This window comes from Ambystoma mexicanum, chromosome 1p (assembly GCF_040938575.1).
Source record: "Ambystoma mexicanum isolate Mex_15411 chromosome 1p, UKY_AmexF1_1, whole genome shotgun sequence".
Classification (NCBI taxonomy): Eukaryota; Metazoa; Chordata; class Amphibia; order Caudata; family Ambystomatidae; genus Ambystoma; species Ambystoma mexicanum.
In genome coordinates, this window is record NC_090921.1 from 677,472,494 (window position 1) to 677,494,310 (window position 21,817).

General features: G+C 42.1%; 1 protein-coding gene across 5 annotated transcripts in view; it reads left to right on the forward strand.

Annotated features, from left to right (window-relative positions):
• Positions 1 to 21,817, forward strand: part of ANXA9 (annexin A9) — a 197,406-nt gene that overhangs the window by 25,635 nt on the left and 149,954 nt on the right. Inside the window, exon 1 of one of the 5 annotated variants that reach the window (XM_069649760.1) lies at positions 1,785 to 1,834. The exons of 3 other annotated variants lie outside the window; for them this stretch is intronic. The gene's annotated coding sequence lies outside the window, so the exon portion shown is untranslated. Of the gene's footprint in view, positions 1 to 1,784; positions 1,835 to 21,473; positions 21,724 to 21,817 lie in introns of those variants that run through there. One more of the 5 variants, XM_069649762.1, reaches the window with a different exon arrangement.

Genomic DNA, 21,817 nt, shown 5'->3' on the forward strand with positions numbered 1-21,817 from the left:
TTATGCATTGTGCTAAGAAAATGTGAATATCCATATAAAGAATTTCTTTTTTGCGTGTCAAACCAGCAGATACCGTAGGTGTAAACGGAGCTTTAAAAGGGAAGTTTTATTATTGCTCACTTTCATTGTATAATTATGAGGAATTTGGTGCACAACTAGAGCTGTGCACGTGCTTTCAGCCCAAAACGTTCAATCACAACTCCAATTACTTATTTACATATTAGAAAAAGAGCTACTAATAACAAAGAAACACGATTAAAAAAAAGTAAAGGCCCAGGCTTTCCATATCAATCCGTGCTCAATATGAAAAATCTCAAGAGGCTCCATGGGTAACAGGTGAAGCCCACTTTGTGAAATGCCGTCAGGTGCTGCATATCTGTCTCTTCTTTGGCTCTGCAAGGTGGGCCATGAAGGAGACATTGTGGCCTCTGCGGGTGGTGGAGGGATGAGGAGGGAGAGGGTGCTGCTTTCCCCAGAATTGTCTGCAAGAGCTCGCTCCTTCATTGTGATGAAGTGTAAAGAAATGCTTTCATTTTCTCCTCGCCACCTAGTTCAGTGGCGGTACTGCCTTTCAGGCTTTGAGAAGTGCCAGTACTGTGAACCTCAAAAATAAGAAGTGCAGCTACTGAGGGCTAGGTAGGACCGGCCCGTTTAAAGCAGTGCTCCCAGGGGTTGGTGTACAGATGAAAGCAGTATGAGTGCATCGGTAGAGAGGTGTGGCAGCAAACATGGGAACATGCAGCCGAGGATTCGGCCCATGGGAGAAATGCAAAAACAACAGAGCACCTGGATGGGGCGACAGAGGGATAGAAGCTAAGACAAGAGAGGAAGGGACCAGCAGCATGCAGTTAAAGGTGGGGGGTAGGGATGAACAACTACTTTTACTTGTAAACCAGCACCCAAATGCCCCAGGGTTCGGTACGCTTTATAAATTCCAACATAAATAAATAAATAAAGACCAACGTTGTTATTGAACTCTGAGACATGAGAGACTGAGCTAGGCCTGTTATGATGTTATGATTCAAACTAGTGCCTTAAGTGGCACTGGAAAATAAGCTGGGGCTCATCAAGGGGGTGTAGCCTAACAGCGACGGAGGGGGGCTTACCTGGCAGGAGACAGTGCCTCGCCTTTTTAGCCTTAATGGTGGCACTGCCCCTCGCAGGCATGATTCCTGGCGAGGGGCAGTGCCACCATTAAGGCTGAAAAGGTGAGGTCACAGGAAGTCGAGGCCATTTCTACCTAAAGCCTGAAACTCCAACGAATGACCAGGTGCTTTAGGCTTTAGAAAAAGGCACCTCTGCTTCCAGCAGCATCATCTTTCTTCCATAATGGTGTCACCCGCCCACGGGCATCTCTTGTTTGGAATGATTGGAATTCAGAAGTGGGGGGCATTGGGAATGGAAGGAAGGATAGAACATGCCATGTAAGGATTAATATACTGCAAACCTCTCTGACAAGCATCGTTCAGAAGAGGTGGGGGTAGGCACGGGGTAGAAGTTTTTTATGTTGGAGGGGTGGAAGATGGAGGGGGATAGGCAGCCTGGAAGGGTGGTCATCGTTTCGCAAGATGTTCTTTGAAGAGCTGACACTTCTATTCTTCACTGAAGTGTAATAGGTAGAGACAGAAGTTGACAGTTTGACTCAAATTCCAGGGGCATAGCAGGAGAAGGCCGGTTTCTTTGTTTGCTTTTGTTCCTGCAGTTCTTGGCTTTGAGCCTGCATATGTCACAGCTTCCGGTGTTGCCTTGACTTCCCGGAGTCTCGAGGTTCTTGGCTTGATAGGTTGGGGCGTTGGCGGCTGTTGCCTTGTGGGTGATGCAGGCAGTTTTGAAGGTAATGCAGCTTTGCAGGAGTCGCTAATTTATTTCCCCGGTGATCATAGCGGTCTGGCTAAGCCGCTTACCACCTGTGGTGAGGCTGGCTGCAGTGTGGTGGAGAGTTTGTACAGGGGCTAAGGTGGACTGTGTACAGTGCTTCATTTGTGCTGGTGATTGCCAAGGCTCTGCCTCAGGTCTTTTTTCCACTCTGGCAGTTATCATCTCAGGCCTATTGTTGTCATGCGCAGAATCAGATTTGTGCATTTCCTTTGACAATCAAAATAACTTTACCAACACAATTCTGATAACAATGAATACATGTATTAGCTATGTTTAGAAGCACTTACAATAATTTTTGCCTTAAGAAAAGTGCGGCCCGTATGTATGGGTGAGGGGGGGCACCACCCACTCACTTGAGTGACAAGCAGCACATTTCTATTACTTTTGGGGGACTGTGCTGCCTTCCTCTATGCAGCGGTCTGTCCCCCTGCTAAGATTTGTAAAAAAATATTTTCAATACTGCGCACGTCGGGCTCTGCAAAATGTGCGTAGCGCAATAATGAGAGGCCAGCGACCCGTAGGAAAGTCAGCACCCCTGCCTCTCATCATTGCGCTACTAGCGTCAGAGCGTGCTGATTGACTGGTGGGGAGTCTCTCATCTTCTGTCAAACCAGCGTGTTCTGACTGGGGTAGGTAGGCCTTCCAGTCGATATCTTGGACAGTGTCGGTGTGCTGAAGGTGCGAGGTAAGTGAAAATGCATTGTGAAAAATGTTTGTTTGTATGTATGCGTGCATGTAAGTAGGGTTGTCTTAGTGCACGTGTGTGAACGTGTCCACCTGTGAATGTTTGTTTGTATGTATGCGTGCATGACTGCTGTATGAATCAGCAGGTAAATGAGACATTGTGTGTTATGTGAAAGATCGATTGCCTGAGTGAATGAGAGTGTATATGGGGGAATGAGAGCATTTGTTTTCCTGCCCTGTGCAGAGTATATGAGGAGCAGTGGGACTCTTATTTGGGGGTTTGCTACTCACGGCATTGGCATTCTATAAAATAGCTAGGCTGGCATACTTGAGTGCAGTCAGTCTAGCTATTTTGCACAGTGACATTTCATTTTTATTGGGCATCAAGGGTAGCACAAACATGATGAGTGCTATTGCGTAGCTAGACTGGCATACTTTGGTGAAGCCAGCCTAGCTATACTTTCTTACTGTGGTGTGGTATTTTTATTAGGCATAAAGGGTAAAGCAAACATGATGACTGCAATTACCTAACTAGAATGGCATAGTTGGGGTCAGCCAATCTAGCTATACATTTTTATGTATCATGGTATATTTTATTGGCATCAACGGTAAGGCAAACATGAATGTTATTATGTTGTTAGACTGGCTTTCATTGGTGTAGCCAGTTTGTATGTAGTTTCTTACTGTGTCATGGCATTTTCACTGGAAAAAACAAACCGCAGTATGTTCTTATATGGTAATGATGACATCTATTGGTGCAGTCAGCATGAACATGTATGGACACAGCCAGCATGAAAATGTTGCTTATACCTGCATACATTATGGCCAAAGTCATCATGAAAATGTTTTGGAAAAAGCTCCTGTGCACGGTTAGTGACTTGCATGGATTGAATTTGTTCATGTTCTCTATACAAAACTGATTGCAAACTGTGTGGCTTTTCAACAAATTTTTCACAAAACTTGCGCTAGACAATTCACAATTTTGACCTTTAAAAATGTTCTTAGGGGAAAACATCCCTGAGCCCTTTTGGGTTGGTTTGGGCTTGCTCACTATGCTACGTTGCATATTCGAGGCAAACATTTACACCCCTCCAATTATAAAAAAAAACATCAGCATCCACTGCTTTAGAGCAGCCAGTGAAAGCGCTGGTATTGGGCGTATACAACAATGAGCACAACTGATACAAGTCCACTACAAAATATTGAAGTCCTGGCACTTTTCTTTCCAAACTAAGCACTAATGATACAGTTCCTCTAAAGTCTTGCTTTAGTGGAGGAGTGAGAGCTGATGTTGTCTGAGTTTTCTTAGTGATGTGGGTCTTGAATCAGGGTTCTCTGTCAATGGTGAATTTGAGTGGACTATATTTTCATAAAGACACAGAAGCAGGTATTCAAGGCATTTCTCTTTTAGTCTTTAATAATCATTGGGCAGAAATGCCCCATGAAGGTTAAGAATGTTGAATATGTCTGAAGTGAACATAGCAACAGTAATAACATCTACCACCCTGTTACAACTGTTCTGACAACAAGTAAACATTGGGTTCCACTAATGACAATGGGCTTCATTATAAGGCTGGCGCTCCCGTAATGAAGGGGTCCGGTACGGGACGGGCCCCCTTCATTCCGGGAGCGCCGATTACGAGCTTCCCATCGCGGGACCCGGATCGCACGTCTGGTAAAACCAGGCGTGCTTTCCGGGTCCCGCGAGGGGAAGAGGGAGGCAATAACGGGCCAGATGTAATCTGATGGGAATGGGGATGGGTTCCTGCAAGGAGGAATTACCGGGTCCTCCTATGTCGGAGTAACCCGGTAAGTCCCCATTGCAGGAACCCGGTAATGGAGCCCGGAACGGAGGCAGCCATGGAGACCTCCATTCTTGTAATGAGGCCCAATATCTTGAAAAAAGCAGGCAAAAAACTCAGAAAACAATAGATTCTCAAGTTTCAGCCAATGGAAAGAGAACATAGCACTACGAGAAACAAGTAACATCAAAACTGTGCTCCAACAGGTCAATGATGCAAAAAAGAACGACATACATATGAGCACATAGATGAATGTGTCAAATAAGCAGTCATGCTTCCAGGAATTTTCATCTGGGTGGACCAGGTTTGTGATCAGGGGTGCCCAATTTCCATTGGGTGTGGGTGTTTGAGTACCCTAAACAATGTGCTGGCATTAATCCAGATTTCCCAAATCCGTGATACAGCAAAACAAAAAACTCCCTAGATCCGGAAAATACATTTGCACCGCTCTATAGAAAACAGTATGGAGCAAACGAGAAACTGGGAAAATAGTGTTGCAACATGATTCTACCTATCTTCCCATGCCATCTACTCTTCCCTTGCTATCATATCCACTTCTCCTTTACCTTTCAGCCCGCAGTAACCTCCCATCAGGTCAGGTCCCCCTGACCACCATTCCCATGTACCTCCACTCCCACCTACCCCAAAAACCCACATCATGTCTTCAGTGCTTAATTTGAAAAACAAATAGGTGCCAGAGCCCAAATACTTTCTAGCACTCATGTGACACTGCTTGGTGGGCTGTCTCCCACCGCTGCTGCCTCCACCCATAGGGGCTCCCCACAGTGTTGACATATTTGGGGTTACACTACAGCTCGCACCTGCTCATTGTGGTTGATGGATGCACTGACTATCACCACTTCATAATTAAAGTGAGGCAGAGACAATAAGTGCAAGGGCTCAAACATAAGTGCTGGGACTGAGCCCTGGCAAAACCCTCCATAAATTAAGCACTGCATGTCTTTTTTGGCCTGGCTGGGGAAAATCAAGGATGATGCTTCCTCCTCCTCTGCGAGGGCTGAGCAGCCAGGCCCCCAGTATGTGTTTCTTCTCAGATGGTGTGCACTCAACAATGAGTATCTAAAACAGGTAGAGACAAAATATCACCCCAAAATTTGACTCCTACCAGGGTCAAACTATCTCCACGGTTAGGGGTAGACCTATATATATGTATAAAAGACGAAATAGATATATTAATTTAGAAAAACAACTATCTCGTAGGGGGTGAACTAGCAGAAGTTCTCTCTAAACTAATCGTCCTGAAAGAATTTACCTAGTTACCATAAAAGAGTCATATAGATTGTATACCAATTCAATTTATTAATTCATATGTCAAATCAATTCATTAAAACCATAAAGTCACAAAGCGAGTCATTACTCGATACAATAACATTTATACAAGATAAAAAATATATCCACATTTATGCAGTACAAAAGCCACAATTTATTTTTTTAATGTTATTTTTGGATTTGTATAGCGCACTACAACCCTTGGGCAACGAGGCGCTGTAAGAAGACTGAAAGTAGGCTTGCTTCAGGGTTACATGTGAGCAGCCCCAGTTAGATACAATTGCTTAGTTACAGTACATTACATGGTGTGAAAGCGACAGAGGGCATGGAGCACAAAACAGGTTAGAATGAGAAGCTGTCATACAAAGAGACTGGTTTTTATTGCCTTACGGAAGGCTGTATGAGATTTGATCACTCTGATTTGGGCTGGGAGGGTGTTCCAGTATGTCGCTGCCATGGTTGGGAAACTGGAGCCGCCAGCTCAGACTTGGCGTGTGGTAGCGACAATGATGTGATTGGTGTAAGCAAACCTGGCCGGCCTAGAGGAGGTTTGTCTGATGATCCTTTGGGCTAGATAGGGAGGAGCTAATCCATGCAGACATGTATATGTGAGTGCCAGTGTTTTAAAGACAATCCTTTCTTTGACCAGAAGCCAGTGCACTTGTCTTCTGACACCAGAGATATGTTCCCTGCGTGCGATTCCAGTTGCGGCACTTAACACGTTATTTTGAGCCAGCTGAAGTTTAGCCAAGTTTTTTGGGGATGTTCCAACAAAAAGGGCATTGCAATAGTCAAGCCTAGAGCCAATTATGGCCCTAGCAATAGTGACAACAGGAAAGTGATAGGTCAACTACCCCCTCCTTGAGTCCCTGTGACACTTACAGGGTGAGTCCAGGATAATCATGATGAATCAAAGATTAAGAAAACCACAATTTAATCAGTTATAAAAAACGTATTCATTTATTCATATGCATCTTATGCAAAAACATAAAAAGGACTATCACAGAGTCCTACACATCAGTAACTAAACCTACCAAAAACTGTGCTAACCACTTACAGTCTAAATGATGGGAAAACACAAAACCTTTCATGATAAACAAAAGCAACACAGAGTGAGCAGGAAAGAATTCATACACACGGGAAAAAGAAAAAACTCATCACACAAGTTTGTTGTTGACCAATTTGGGATCAATATTCCTGATCCCTTATGCATACATGCATGTCTCACAGTTTGCTTGGAGCGGTTGTGGAATATTAAATTGGTATGCCTATTTTTAACCACTCAATAGTTGTTATAAAGGTCAATCAAAGGTATCTGGAGGTATATTCTACACTGTACCCTTCGTTGAAAACTTGATGTGAAGTTGAGAGATATGAAAAATAGAATATAGATTTCCTAGTGTAAAGTCGACATATGTTTCGGCCTTGTGACTCATACTATGCACTCTCTCGGTGCTGTTGGTTATGTTAATACTGGCCGTCTTCAGGACAGGGTAACCGAAGTTGTTTGAAAAAGGTAACAAATACTTTCCCAGGCGCTTCTATTGCTTTCTAAGAAGAGACTTTAAAAGAAGAAAAAATAAGTGTTTTTATAAAACGCTCCTTCGAAAAGCTTAGTTAAAAATTGTGGTAATGGACTATAGTGGTTCTGCCATAACATGGACTAACCTGCAGTTGCCTCAGATTGCTTCGGGACGTTGGAGGAGGAGTGTCAATGGAATAGTTCTAAACACCTCTGGCTCCTTTTCAGATGCTCACTTGACCGGGTGTATTCCTTCACCATGCCTATAAGTATTCATGCTTTTGTCATAATCACATTCATTGTGAAATCGGAAAAACACAGCTCAATGTACAGTGCTCCAAAGTTTAGTATGTAAATATGTACCTTAAATGGCTGTCAAGGGGCGGTCGTTCTTATACTGTCACCACGGGGGGGCCTTCAATTAATGTCCTTGAGTGAAATGGGCTCAACTCAGGTTGCAGCTATTAGTGTTAAAATTCACTAACTGCTGTAGAGAAATGACATAGGACAAGGTGTCTATTACTGACAGGATCTTGTGTCTTTATGCATTTATCACCTGCTCACAAATGATGCTAGTATGTGAGACGGGTTCTATGAGCCATTTAAATACATATTAGCCCACACTAATATTTAGCCTATAGGGCAGGGCCATGGCTGTAACATAGCACGTCTATATTTATCCAATACTTGATACCAATTCATCGCATTTCAACCACCATTGCTTAATGGCGCCAGTTCCCGAGCCAATCTGCGTTTTTTAACATTTATTAATACATGGAACCATATGCCTGCTGATCATACGGCGTTTATGCTAGTCAGCAAAGGGTAATCTATTATTGTTGTCTGTCTTACCTTCTAGAGTGTTTTGCTCGTAAGTATTCTATGCCGCGCTGCTTGTATGCACGGGTGCATTCAGACCGCGTATTTAATAACGAAAGTAAAGTAAAACACAGTCACATGTGCGAGGGCCACGTTGGCGTGCTCGCCTCACAAGACTACGCGGCTGATGGGAAAGGTAGTTCCCATTCAGAAAGTGCATTCAGTTACAGGTGGAACATGGTTCAGACTGTGTATTAGTTAGGGGAAGTAAATTATGACACAGTCACATGTGCAAGGGCCACATTGGCATGCTCGCCTCATAGAACCCATTCAGATAATACATACAGACAAGTCGAACGCGGTCACATGACCCACGAACGTGCTAGTCTCTGAAGAGGCTGATGGCAAACATAGTTCCTAAATAACATGCAGGCGAGATCTCCTCAGGAAGCCACTAGCTTATCCAATATTTGTATTTATTGATTTATAAAGCGCCTTATGCCAAAGCGCTGTAATATTGATAATAGAAGTCGTAACAGACAGCCGTGGTACATCAGTCTCCTGTTTCAAGATGACAGAAATGGAAAAGGAGCTATTTGGGCACTTTCTCAGCACCCAAATGTGCTAGTGTATACGGGGGGGGGGGGGAGCTCATGGACTATGAAGTCCATGGGCAAGTCTGTAGAATGTTGAGAACACTGAACTGGACGAAACGGCCATATCGTGGTCCTAGAGTATGCAATATTAGATATTCAAAGGGCACTGGTGGATGTATGGAGTCTAGTATATTTATCAATAATGCAAAGATGCCATTGAGCGTAAGAAAGGACACCACACTGGTTTTAGAATGGAGCATTACATTGTTATTCATCCCATATACCACTTGGGCTGGTGGAGGGGCCTTTAACCCATAGGCGAGAGATTAATCCTTTTGGTCACCCCATAGAAAGGCAGAACATACGATAGTAATGAAACATCTAAATGACCCTTTGGCATACCGTAAGCTCCCTCATCACCCTACAAACAGACTTAAGGATGAAATCACTAGCCTTAATGAAACATGCTTTCGATGAAGGCTGGGTTGATGACGATGAACATCTTTTTTTAGTCAACCAACATCATACCACTCCGGCATTCTATGTCTTGCCCAAGGTGCATAAAAATCTGACAACTCCACCTGGTCGTCCCATTGTAGCGGCCATAAATTCAATTCTTGAATCTCTGTCAATGTATGCAGATTGGTTCCTGAGACCTTTTGTAGGTAAAATGCAATCATACATAAAAGACACCACAAGTATGATCAAGTATCCTCTTTCAACATTGATGGGAAAGTCTCCAAGGAGGTAAAAACTCTGGGCTTCTATCTGGATTCCACATTATCCTTTGACAAACAGATAAAAACTTTAAACTTATCCACGGCTTACACCTGTAAACTGTTAAGAGCGGGCAAACCTTTCCTTTCGGATGACAGCTGTCTGATTCTGGGCAGAGCTCTAATACTCCCCAGAATTGACTATTGTAATGCCCTTTACAGTAGGGCTAATAAAACCACTATCCAGAAGCTCCAAATACTACAAAATAATGCCTTAAGAGCTGCCCAAGGCATTAATAAAAGAACTCCTATTTCATCTCTCAGACGCCAATATAAATGGCTATATACAGATAACAAAATTCAGCTTGAGACGCCTTCTCTGACTCATAAAGCCCTCAACACAGCTGCCCCAAGTTACCTTTCAGATAAATTCCATAGAAGAATCTCTGCTAGACCAACTAGAGCTGGTAACTCCAACTGTCTGACTATACCTAGATACAGACTCACCACCATTGGTGGCAATAGTTTCCCTGTAAAGGCAGCGAAATTATGGAATACTATTCCTCAAGACCTGCGTAGGGACCAACCTTTCTCATCCTTTAGGAAAAATGTCATCAAACATATTATCATGACTGACTCATAGCCTCTCACCCTTAGTCCTCATACCTACTATCCTCACATAACGGTATGGCACCTCTGAATAACATGGGGAATTTTTTCTGCTTGTGAGACTAACCGCTATATGGCAGTGGCTATATTGCATTCTGTACATTTGAACTCTGTTTACTGCTGGAATTCATATGTCTCTACTCTGCCCTGAGTCTGAGGGCTCCACAGAGTGCTTCATCCGTAACTTGTATATTTGTATATGATATATCACTGTATCTATATATCCTCTATACCGCACCCCATACTGTGTGCTGTATCTACTGTAATTACTAGTATTATTGCGTTTTTGTTTATATTGTATAACTCTGTAAGCTTTGCATCTTCATGTTGTGGCGCACTATTACCTACGGGCCTGGAGAGCTTAAAAGTGACTAAACAAACAAACAAACAAAACAAACAAACAGACATCATGAACATTCATAAAACACCTGAAGACATACTTGATACTCTCGATGTAGTTGCTTTGTATACGAGCATACCCCAACAAGACTGACTCACGGTTATGGCCCACTAACTACTACTTGCAAACTACTACTTTAATGAAAGTGCCTACGGCATTCATTTTAGAATGTATCCGCCTAGTACTTAGGGAAAATTTCTTTCTTTATGGGACAACATTTTACAATCAACTGCAAGGAACCAGTATGGGGGCCACTTTTGCCTATGACCTGGCTAACCTCTATATGGACCACTTCGAGATTAAATCAATCTACCACAGCAATAATCCATTCAAATCAAACATCCAAGACTGGTACAGATACATCAATGATGTTTTTATGATCTGGAGAGGCTCCACTACTCAACTCATGGAATTCCATTTATGGCTGAATTCCCAAAATTCGTGCATCAAATTTACCATCGAACATGACCACACTAAAGTGTCCTTTTTAGATGTTGAAATCATAAAAACAGACCATGATACACTGGACACTGTGCTTTATAGGAAGCCGACAGACAGGAACACTTTATTAGATTACCCCAGCTTCCATCCTAAAAGTCTAAGGGAGGGCCTTCCCTTTGGTCAATTCCTACGTATTAGTAGAAACTGCTCACAGACCATTGATTATATAACGCATGGTCTGGCACTGAAAACTAGACTGAAAGACAAGGGCTATCCGAAGCCCACCATACAAAGAGCCTATAAGAGAGCTCAACACATGCCAAGGGAGACGTGCTTGCATACCACACAAAGAACGAATTTGGACAAGATCACATGTGTGAGTACCTTCAGCCCCATCAGTGCGCCTCTATGGTAAACCATTCTGAAACATTTGGACATGATCAAACAGAAGACTTTAACCCCCCAAACCACGGTTTACCTTCAAAAGGCAAAGAAATCTTAAAGACAACTTGGTGCACAGCTATCCTACATCAGATATACCTAAACAAACACAAAATACACTATGGGGTTTACCACCCGTAACAGGTCACCATAAATGTGGCCATTGTTCTGTGTGTCCACAAACTAAGGACATGAAAACCATCACGTTAGGCACTTGAGTAGTCCCATTGCGGGAGTTTACCAACTTCACAACTACCTGGGCAGTGTATGTCAGTATCTGCCCTTGCAATTTAGCCTACATTGGCAAAACAAAACACCAGGTGAAACAGAGAATCTGTGAGCACAAATCGTGCATCAGAAATCAAACAGAGAACAAACCCCTGGTAGCACATTTTGTTAAGAAACAGCATAAATCTACAGATATGCTTTGGTGTGTTTTACAAATTGTCCATCAGGCCCCAAGAGGTGCGAACCGTGATTTGGCTCTGACAGGATGTGAGCAAAGATGGATTTATGACAGCAACCCGGTAAAACAAGGTCTAAACATAGCGGTAGAATGGAAAATCTTTCTATGATAAACATCTTCACATCCAGCCACATATAGGCCTGTGTATCATCATTACTGCATAAATTAAGTTAACCTATCATGTGTTCTGCCTTTCTATGGGGTGAACAAAAGGATTAATCTCTCGCCTTTCGGTTAAGGCCCCTCCACCCACCCAAGTGGTATATGGGACGAATAACAATGTAATACTCCATTCTAAAACCAGTGTGTTGTCCTTTCCTATGCTCAATGGCATCTTTGCCTTATTGGTAAATAAAGAGTAAAGATAAGAGTAAAGAGTAGAGAGTAAGAGTAAAGAGTAAAGAGTAAAAACAAAGTTAAGAAACAGCATAAATCTACAGATATGCTTTGGTGTGTTTTACAAATTGTCCATCAGGCCCCGAGAGGTGGGAATCGTGATTTGGCTCTGACACAATGTGAGCAAAGATGGATTTATGACAGCAACTCGGTAAAACAAGGTCTAAACATAGCGGTGGAATGGAACATCTTTCTATGATAAACATCTTCACATCCAGCCACGTATAGGCCTGTGTATCATCATTACTTCATAAATTAAGTTAACCTATCGTGTGGTCTGCCTTTCTATGGGGTGAACAAAAGGATTAATCTCTCGCCTTTGGGTTAAGGCCCCTCCACCCACCAAAGTGGTATATGGGAATAATAACAATGTAATTCTCCATTCTAAAACCAGTGTGGTGTCCTTTCTTACGCTCATTGGCATCTTTGCCTTATTGGTAAATTATACTAGACTCCATACATCCACCAGTGCCTTTCGAATATCTAATATTGCATACTCTAGGACCACGATATGGCCGTTTTGTCCAGTTCAGTGTTCTTAACATTCTACAGACTTGCCCATGGACTTCATAGTCCATGAGCTCCGGCGGCCCTGTGTATACACTAGCACATTTGGGTGCTGAGAAAGTGCCCAAATGGCTCCTTTTCCATTTCTGTCATCTTGAAACAGGAGACTGATGTACCACGGCCATCTGTTATGACTTTTATTATCATTATTGGATAAGTCAGTGGCCTCCTGAGCAGATCTCGTCTGCATGTTATTTAGGAACTATGTTTCCCATCAGCCTTGTAGTCTTCAGAGACTAGCACGTTCACGGGTCATGTGACCCCGTTCCACCTGTCTGTATGCACTATCTAAATAGGTTCTATGAGGCGAGCACGCCAACGTGGCCCTTTCACACGTGACTGTGTCGTACTTTACTTCCCCTGAGATTGGCTCGGGAACTGGCGCCATTAAGCAATGGTGGTTGAAATGCGGTGAATTGGTATCAAGTATTGGATATATATATATAGACGTGCTATGTTACAGCCATGGCCCTGCCCTATAGGCTAAACATTAGTGTGGGCTAATATGTATTTAAATGGCTCATAGAACCCGTCTCACATACTAGCATCATTTGTGAGCAGGTGATAAATGCATAAAGACACAAGATCCTGTCAGTAATAGACACTTTGTCCTATGTAATTTCTCTGCAGCAGTTGGTGAATTTTAACACTAATAGCTGCAACCTGTGTTGAGCCCATTTCACTCAAGGACATTAATTGAAGGGCCCCCCGTGGTGACATTATAAGAACGACTACCCCTTGACAGCCATTTAAGGTACATATTTACATACTAAACTTTGGAGCACTGTACATTGAGCTGTGTTTTTCCGATTTCACAATGAATGTGATTATGACAAAAGCATGAATACTTATAGGCATGGTGAAGGAATACACCCGGTCAAGTGAGCATCTGAAAAGGAGCCAGAGGTGTTTAGAACTATTCCATTGACACTCCTCCTACAACGTCCCGAAGCAATCTGAGGCAACTGCCTGTTAGTCCATGTTATGGCAGAACCACTATAGTCCATTACCACAATTTTTAACTAAGCTTTTCGAAGGAGCGTTTTATAAAAACACTTATTTTTTCTTCTTTTAAAGTCTCTTCTTAGATCGCAATAGAAGTGCCTGGGAAAGTATTTGTTACCTTTTTCAAACAACTTTGTTACCCTGTCCTGAAGACGGCCAGTATTAACATAACCAACAGCACCGAGAGAGTGCATAGTATGAGTCACAAGGCCGAAACATATGTCGACTTTACACTAGGAAATCTGTATTCTATTTTTCCTATCTCTCAACTTCACAACAAGTTTTCAACAAAGGTTAGAGTGTAGAATATACCTCCAGATACCTTTGATTGACCTTTATAACAACTATTGAGTGGTTAAAAATAGGCATACCAATGTAATATTCCACAACCGCTCCAAGCAAACTGTGAGACATGTATGCATAAGGGATCAGGAATATTGATCCCAAATTGGTCACCAACCAACTTGTGTGATGAATTTTTTCTTTTTACCGTGTGTATGAATTCTTTCCTGCTCACTCTGTGTTGGTTTTATTTATCATGAAATGTTTTGTGTTTTCACATCATTTAGACTGTAAGTGGTTAGCACAGTTTTTGGTGGGTTAAGTTACTGATGTGTAGGACTCTGTGATAGTCCTTTTTATGTTTTTGCATAAAATGCATATGAATAAATGAATGCGTTTTTTATAACTGATTAAATTGCGGTTTGCAATTGAGTGGCGCCTTTAAAATGAAGTGGTCTTTGAATGAAACATAAGATTCATGTCATACAAGGGATGTAGTACTAGTACCCTGTTGCTTTGAATTTAGTCAGATTCATTATTTGTGAATGGTTTGACTGTGAATCATGCCATGATGTTGATGGTTTGATCTATTCACCTTTTCCTGATGTCGGTGTAGTGTTTAAAGAGCTTACGTGCTACGATTGAGCAACATGTAGAATAAGCAGTCCCCATTGATTTGGAACCAAGCAAAGAAATAATAATTTCAGTGTTGTTATTATCGTCAGTTGATGGCTTGAGACAGCGGGGTTTGATTTGTGGACTCCTGGCATGGACGGTTCTGTTAGCTACCATAATTAAGTAAATGGGCGTCCTTCCTTTTTACCGTTAAAACAGCAAGTACATATTATTGCGAACAAGGTAGAGAAGGAGCTCATGAAGGCTCACTGGTTGCTTTAGGTAAAAACTACTTAGACTGGGCATGTCTACCCGGGTGGGTACATAAAGGGGTCACTAATGCGCAACCCTTCAGACCAGTCTTCTAATATTGGCATTGAGTGTAAAATATTTTCCTGGAACTCCCATGGCTACACACACATACTGGGAAGTCCAGAGATCAGTAAGATCTATGAAGATTGTGTAATTATTTGTCTCCAGGGAACCTTTTCAATGATACATTTTATCCTTGATGGATATTTTACTGTCACCCAAAAAGCTGAAAGGGGCACAGCTGGCAGACGCACTCTTGGTTTACTGACTGCTGTAAAGACGACTTGGGTGCGGGAGGCCTCTTTCTTCTCTAACACCACTTTGGGTTTATTGGCTGTGGAATTGTATACGGAAGTAGGAGGGAGCCACATCTTAATCATCAATATTTATTGGACTGAATCGTATTTGACTTTTGAAAAATTCTTAGATCATCTGGAAGGGGTTTTGTGTGAAGGGAGAGCGGTAGACACATCTGGAGACATCCTTACTATGGCAGATTTTAATTCAAATTGTTTATGGGATACAGTGCCATATGTTAGTCCCCCTTGTATTATTTCTAAATACCAGTCCCACCTCTGTGCTAGGGGGAGATGCTGGACAAGTGCATTGGAAGACTGGAACATGCATCGGCTTAATGGAAAGGTTATGGGGGCTTAGAAGGAGAGGTTACTTGGACTAGAGGAGCACAGAGGTCCTCTCTTGATTTTAAAAATATTTCAAATGATTTAATCAGCACACCTTTTTAGATATAGTGGAGAATAATTTTAGTGATCATAACATTTTATATGCTTCCTTTAAGGATTGGATATATTAGAAAGGTCTTAGTGAGATGGCAGGTATGCGAGTTTAAAATCGGATACAATAGGATTTCCTGGTACCCTGATAACCCTAATAGTATAACACAAATGTAATGACTATATCATGGCACAAGTGTTGCAAGGCTCCTGTAATGTAGCATTAAGCATCTATTTTCAGCATTTCCTCCCTTTTTATTTTTACAAAAATGTATTGATGTGTTTGCTTGCCCCAAGCCATATGAGGTGACTCGTCCTTGTCGGTCAGATCAAGTTATTCAGCAAAATAAAAAAGAACTGAGAATTCAAACTGGAAACTATAAATGTCTGGCTACAGCAGGACAAGACGTTGGTGAAAGTATTAGGAAATTAAAACAAAGATATACAAATAAGGTGAAGCAAATTAAGTCACTGGTGTAGCATGAAAAGGGTGTAACAATGCTGGCCTGCAAAATGATCAAGATAATTTTCATCTGGAGACCGAAGCAAATCATATACTTGAATCGGTTTGCATCACACATTTTAACACACTATTTGCATCCCCAGAATTAGATGCGATAGTGAATACAAACATGGATTTTCGGTCTATTTCATTCGGTAAGCATGATGTGTTATACATGATTAAGAAAGCCAATACATCCAGGGCAGTTTGTCGAGGATGACTGAGTAAATGTGCGGTCAAGGAAAACCTTGAGCCTTGGGCCACACTTTACAAATAAAATTCAACACCAGCAAATCCCATATATGCACGTGGCACACATGATTCCAGTGTACAAAAAAAGAAATAATATGCATCCCCGTAAATACCGGTGAATCTAAGATTTTTGCTTCATTAGTATTGCGAGAATTAACATCTTGGGCAGAAGGAACAGGGATCTTAAAACTTTCACAAATGGGATTTAGGGCTGGTGTTTGAAGAATCCTGCCTGGGGTGATTATGGATTCATTTCAATATTTGGCCGGTACAAAAGGAGCGTCGGATATTTTTGTGGCAAGTGCAGATCTCTCACTTTCTTTTGATGCCATTAACCGGGGCAACCTATGGCATGCACCAAAATCATGAAACATCTCCCCAAGCCCCCTAAACATCCTGATAAAATTGTATTTAATTACTAAGTGGCACATTAGGCTTAATTGTGATGGGGCGCTTTCTACGGCAGTAAACACCTACACAGGCCTTAGACAGGGGTGCATACTGGGCCATCTTTTATTCAATTTATATTTGTCGGACATGGGTGAGTTTTTGATCAAGACCTCATTGATTTCTCTCAAATTATTAGTTCAACTCACCTGGATTTCTTACACAGACGATATCGCCTTGTTCGAATGCTCAAGGGTTGGTCTGCAGGATAGGCGTCCCCAACAATGTGAACCCAGGGGAAGCACAGAACAATAAACACAAGAAAGGGAGGGAGGTTCACGTGAATCAAACCATTGAATCAATCAACCGAATGAAATGCTCATTGAGTAGGTGCTGGATGGGTAGATAGACCAGGTCAAGGCGAATAAAATTATTTGTCAATTAATCTTTAATAAACACGTATTCAATTCTATTACACATAGTACAAAAATCATGATAAAAGCAGCATAAAAAAACACAATCAATATTACACATATCCAATTAAAGTGCATATAGGTTTAGTAGACGTAAAATCATATATATATATATATATATATATATATATATATATATATATATATATATATATATATATATATATATGACGGGCGCCATCCCATACAGGTCAAGACAATCAATGTCATAGTAGTACTACTATGGTCAGATTGGAGACAAGTTTTGCATGTTTTTGGTATACACTGATGCAATTCTGTATGTCTTTGTATAATACAATTGATTTGTTGTTTGGGGACAACCTATTTATCATACAGGAAACATTGATTGTCTTGACCTGTATGGGATGGTGCCCATCATATATATATATATATATATATATATGATTTTACGTGTAACGAGGCCTTATGCCTCATCACGAGTTGGGCGGTAACCCCGGCGGTATTACTGCAGAGGCTTTTAGCGTTACCGCCAACCCCCCAGCGCTATTAGCGCCGGATCACGGGTTTGGCGGAACGGTGAATCCCCATTCCCCATTGGGCCCATTCGGGAATTTCCCATCCCCCATTGGGCCCAATGGGGAATGTTCAGCGCTATTACCGCCGGCGGTATTGCCACCAGCGGTAATAGCACTGAAAATCTGCAAAATCACAGAGAATTTGCCCACAGCTCAGAGCTGGGGGTAAATCCGCCAAGCCCGTGATTTGACGGACCCTTAAATGCAGCGGTAATAACCTTAGCGCTGCATTTAAGGGTTACCGCCAAACTCGTGATGAGGCAGTATGACAAGAAAGGGCGGAGAACTTAGTGCACAATGAGACTAATACTGGTGCAAAGTAAGAGCTTAACAGGACAGAAAGAAAATACAGATAATTATACAGCTGCAAGCAAAACATTACACATCAGCAAGGAACCAAGGAAGCAGGGCAGTGAACAACAACCCAATAACAAACGCCACTACTTTCCCCTATACAGGGAAAAAGGAAGAGGCTTGGGAGTACGAACCAAGGTAGCAGGTGCAGAGAAGAAAAGCGCAATAACAAACCCCTCTACCTTCCCCTACACAGGGAAAACGGAAGAGCTCAAAGAGTGGGAGCCAAGGAAGCAGGGCAGAGAACAACCCAATTAAAAAAAAACACTATCTTCCCCTATACAGGGAAAAAGGAAGAGGCTTGGGAGTACCAACCAAGCAAGCAGGGCAGAGAATAACAACGTAATAAGAAACCCCACTACCTTCCCCTACACAGGAAAAAGGGAAGAGGTTGAAGGAAGGATGCGAGACAAGGAAGCAGGGCAGAGAACAACAACCCAATAACAAACCCCACTACCTTCCTCTACACATAAAAAAGGGAAGAGACTGAGGTGTGAGAGCCAAGGAGGCAGAACAGGGAACAACAACCCAATAACAAACCCCACTACCTTCCCCTAAACAGGGAAAAAGGAAGAGGCTGAGGGGTACCGAGCAAGGAAGCCTGGCAGAGAACACCAACCCAATGACAAACCCCACTGTTATCCCCTACACAGCGGAAAAGGAAGAGGCTGAAGAGTAGGAGCCAAGGACGCACAGCAGAGAGCACAGTCCCAATAACAAACCCCACTATCTTCACCTACACAGGGAAAAGGGGAAGAGGCTGAGGATTAGGATGCAGAGAACAGAACAACACCCAATAACAAACCCCACTGCCTTCCTCTACACAGGGGAAAAGGAAGAGGCTAAGGAAAAGGAGCCAAGGAAACAGAGCAGAGACCACAAACTCAATAACAAACCCCACTAACCTTTATCTACACAAGGAAAAGTGTAGAGGCTACAGAGTAGGAGCCAAGGAAGCAGGTTACAGAAAGACAACCCCTTAACAAACCTAGCTACCTTCCCCTTCATGAGGAAAAAAAGAAGAGGCTGAGGAGTAGGAACCAAGGAAGCAGGGCAGACAACAGCATCCCAGTAACAAACCCCACTAACCTTTACCTACACAGGGAAAAGTGTAGAGGCTGGGGAGTAGGAGCCAAGGAAGCAGGTTACAGAACAACAACCTAATAACAAACCTAGCTACCTTCCCCTACACGAGGAAAAAAAGAAGAGGCTGAGGAGTAGGAACCAAGGAAGCAGGGCAGAACACACTTACCCAACAACAAACCCCACTACCTTGCCCTACAAAGAGAAACAGGAAAGGGGTGAGGAGTAGGGAAAGGGGAATTAGAACTGAACCAGCTGTATGCGACAGGCATTACAAGCTCAGGAAATGGGGATCACAACTCACAGTGCTATGCCAAGAGCACTGGTTCAGGAGCAAGGGGGCGCTGCCAAACAATTCCTATTCAGGGAACAAATTGCACTGAAAAAGCAGATCCAAGTCATGTTTTATTTATTATTTAATTGTGGGTACTGTGAGGTTGGGATCATGGAAGGAGACACAGACAACAGATTCAAAGTCGAACCATCTTTTATTAAAGAAAATGTTTTATTAACTGTAACTGGAATCTGTTGTACATATACGTATCCCTGCCAACTGTGACTGCAGGGTCTCTGTAACCTACCTACAATGTGTATATATATGTAACTATATTTTTGCGACCGTATTTCATTACTGTTAATACGAGTCCACCACTGTCATTAGGTTCTTGTTTGTACTATGCTCTCTCCTTGTAACCAGCATGTTCTTTCATTTTGCCAATAATACGCTGTGATACCTCTGGGTTTGGGCGTACAAACAAATACAATAAATAAATCAACAAAAATAAAATGTCAGGATGGAGTAAGGTCTAACTTGCCCTATTCTAAGGTGGGATTTCCTTACCTAAATAAACTAAGGGACGTCAGTGCCAGTAAGTTCAACGTAAAAGTCTGTCTGTGTCCAAATCCAATACTTGCCCTCACAACTAATTGAAAACAATGTGTAGGGACATTGACCATAACTTAAGCAGTGTTCCAAACAAAGTTCTGATCTACTTCCATCTCTAGCTTATTCGTCAGCTTTTTCTCTGAAATGTCAATAAGTTCACCACAAAGTTAAATTTCTCCTCCTTTGAGCATTACATGAAATACAGTTCTATAAAGGTCAGGATGCCCTTCCCCAAGTTCCTCACAATTCCAAGATAACACAGCTCGGGGATATCAAAGCTTAGGGTTCCCTTCCCTACGCTTAATGTTAATATCAAAAGAATATATCTTGAAGCTTTTAGTCTTTAAACTGAACTTGTATAACTCAGGGTTCCCTTCCACACGTCTGATGTTTATCAATATTTGGTTTCCTGCTCTCACTTCAGCAAGCTTCCTTTTTGACATAAAGAAGTTCTCTGGTCAAGGTGTAGTTTCAGACGGTGTCTAGTCAAATGGTCGACACACAAATGGTCGACAGACAAATTGTCGACACAATTTGGTCGACAGGACAAATGATCAAATTTTTTTTTTAGTCATATATATTTGTTTTAGGTTTTCGTTTAGGAAAAAAAAGGGGTTTTTAGCAAAAAAAGGGAGTTGGGGGGACACCCCAAAAAAAAAAAAGTGAAAAAACAAAAAAAAAAATATTCAATCATTTGACCTGTCGACCTTTTGGTGTCGACCATTTTTCCTGTCGACCATTTAGATTCGACCAATTGACCTACAACCGTTTCAGACCACACAGTTCAGCCATTACAGGTCACACAACCAGGAACTTACAGGTTTCTTTCAAGTTCAAGATTTGATTCAACAGTTTCTTAAAGTGCAGTTTCACAACTTTACCACCTTTGTTTCATTCCTTCGGTTTAGCTTCATTTTTGATGTTCAATTCATTGTTCATCAATGGAGGTTTTCCTTATATCTTTGCATTCAGATACATAGTTCAGTTTAGTATAGGTGTTGTTTTCATGCAATTCAATATATCTTAGCTTCTGTATTGCAATAAAGGACAGCTTACATATTTCCATCAAGGCAGTATTCAATAATGGTGAGTTTTACTCAGTTCATTCAATCTGGTATTCACCATTAGTTCCTTTCACTTATTTCATTCAATTAGATTTTAATTAGAAGCAATGTAGTTTGTTTCATTCCATACACCAAGTTACTTTCACTTGTTTCATTCAGTTTGGTATTCAATATAAGGAATGTTGTTCATTTAATTTTATTGACCGTTACTGTTTGTTTGGTCTCCTTCGAGCGCATCAGGTATTTTAAGTGTCCCAGGCACTTAACCAGTATCAATGGCTCCTTCTTTCTTCTTCCGAAGGACAGCGAAATAGCCAGACACTCCACTTCGCACTCGCCAGCTGTTATGCGGAGCTTCGCCTTCCTGCAGTGCCTGCTGCCTGCCTAACTCCATTGTGGGACCTCCTAACAGCATTCACCATGCAACGGGATTCACATGGCTTCTTGAAGCATACTGGCGTCTCGGCTTCTCTTCCCATATGGCTTCCACTCTGGTCCTTCTGCTCTACAGGCTTCCCCGGTCTGACTGACAGCTGCTGATGACTCCACAGGTTTGCCTTGCATGACCTTAATTAAGTAAATCAACGGGACATGCCTGAACTTCAGGTCTCTACTTCGTCCCAGTACTCGAATAGGCAATGGAGG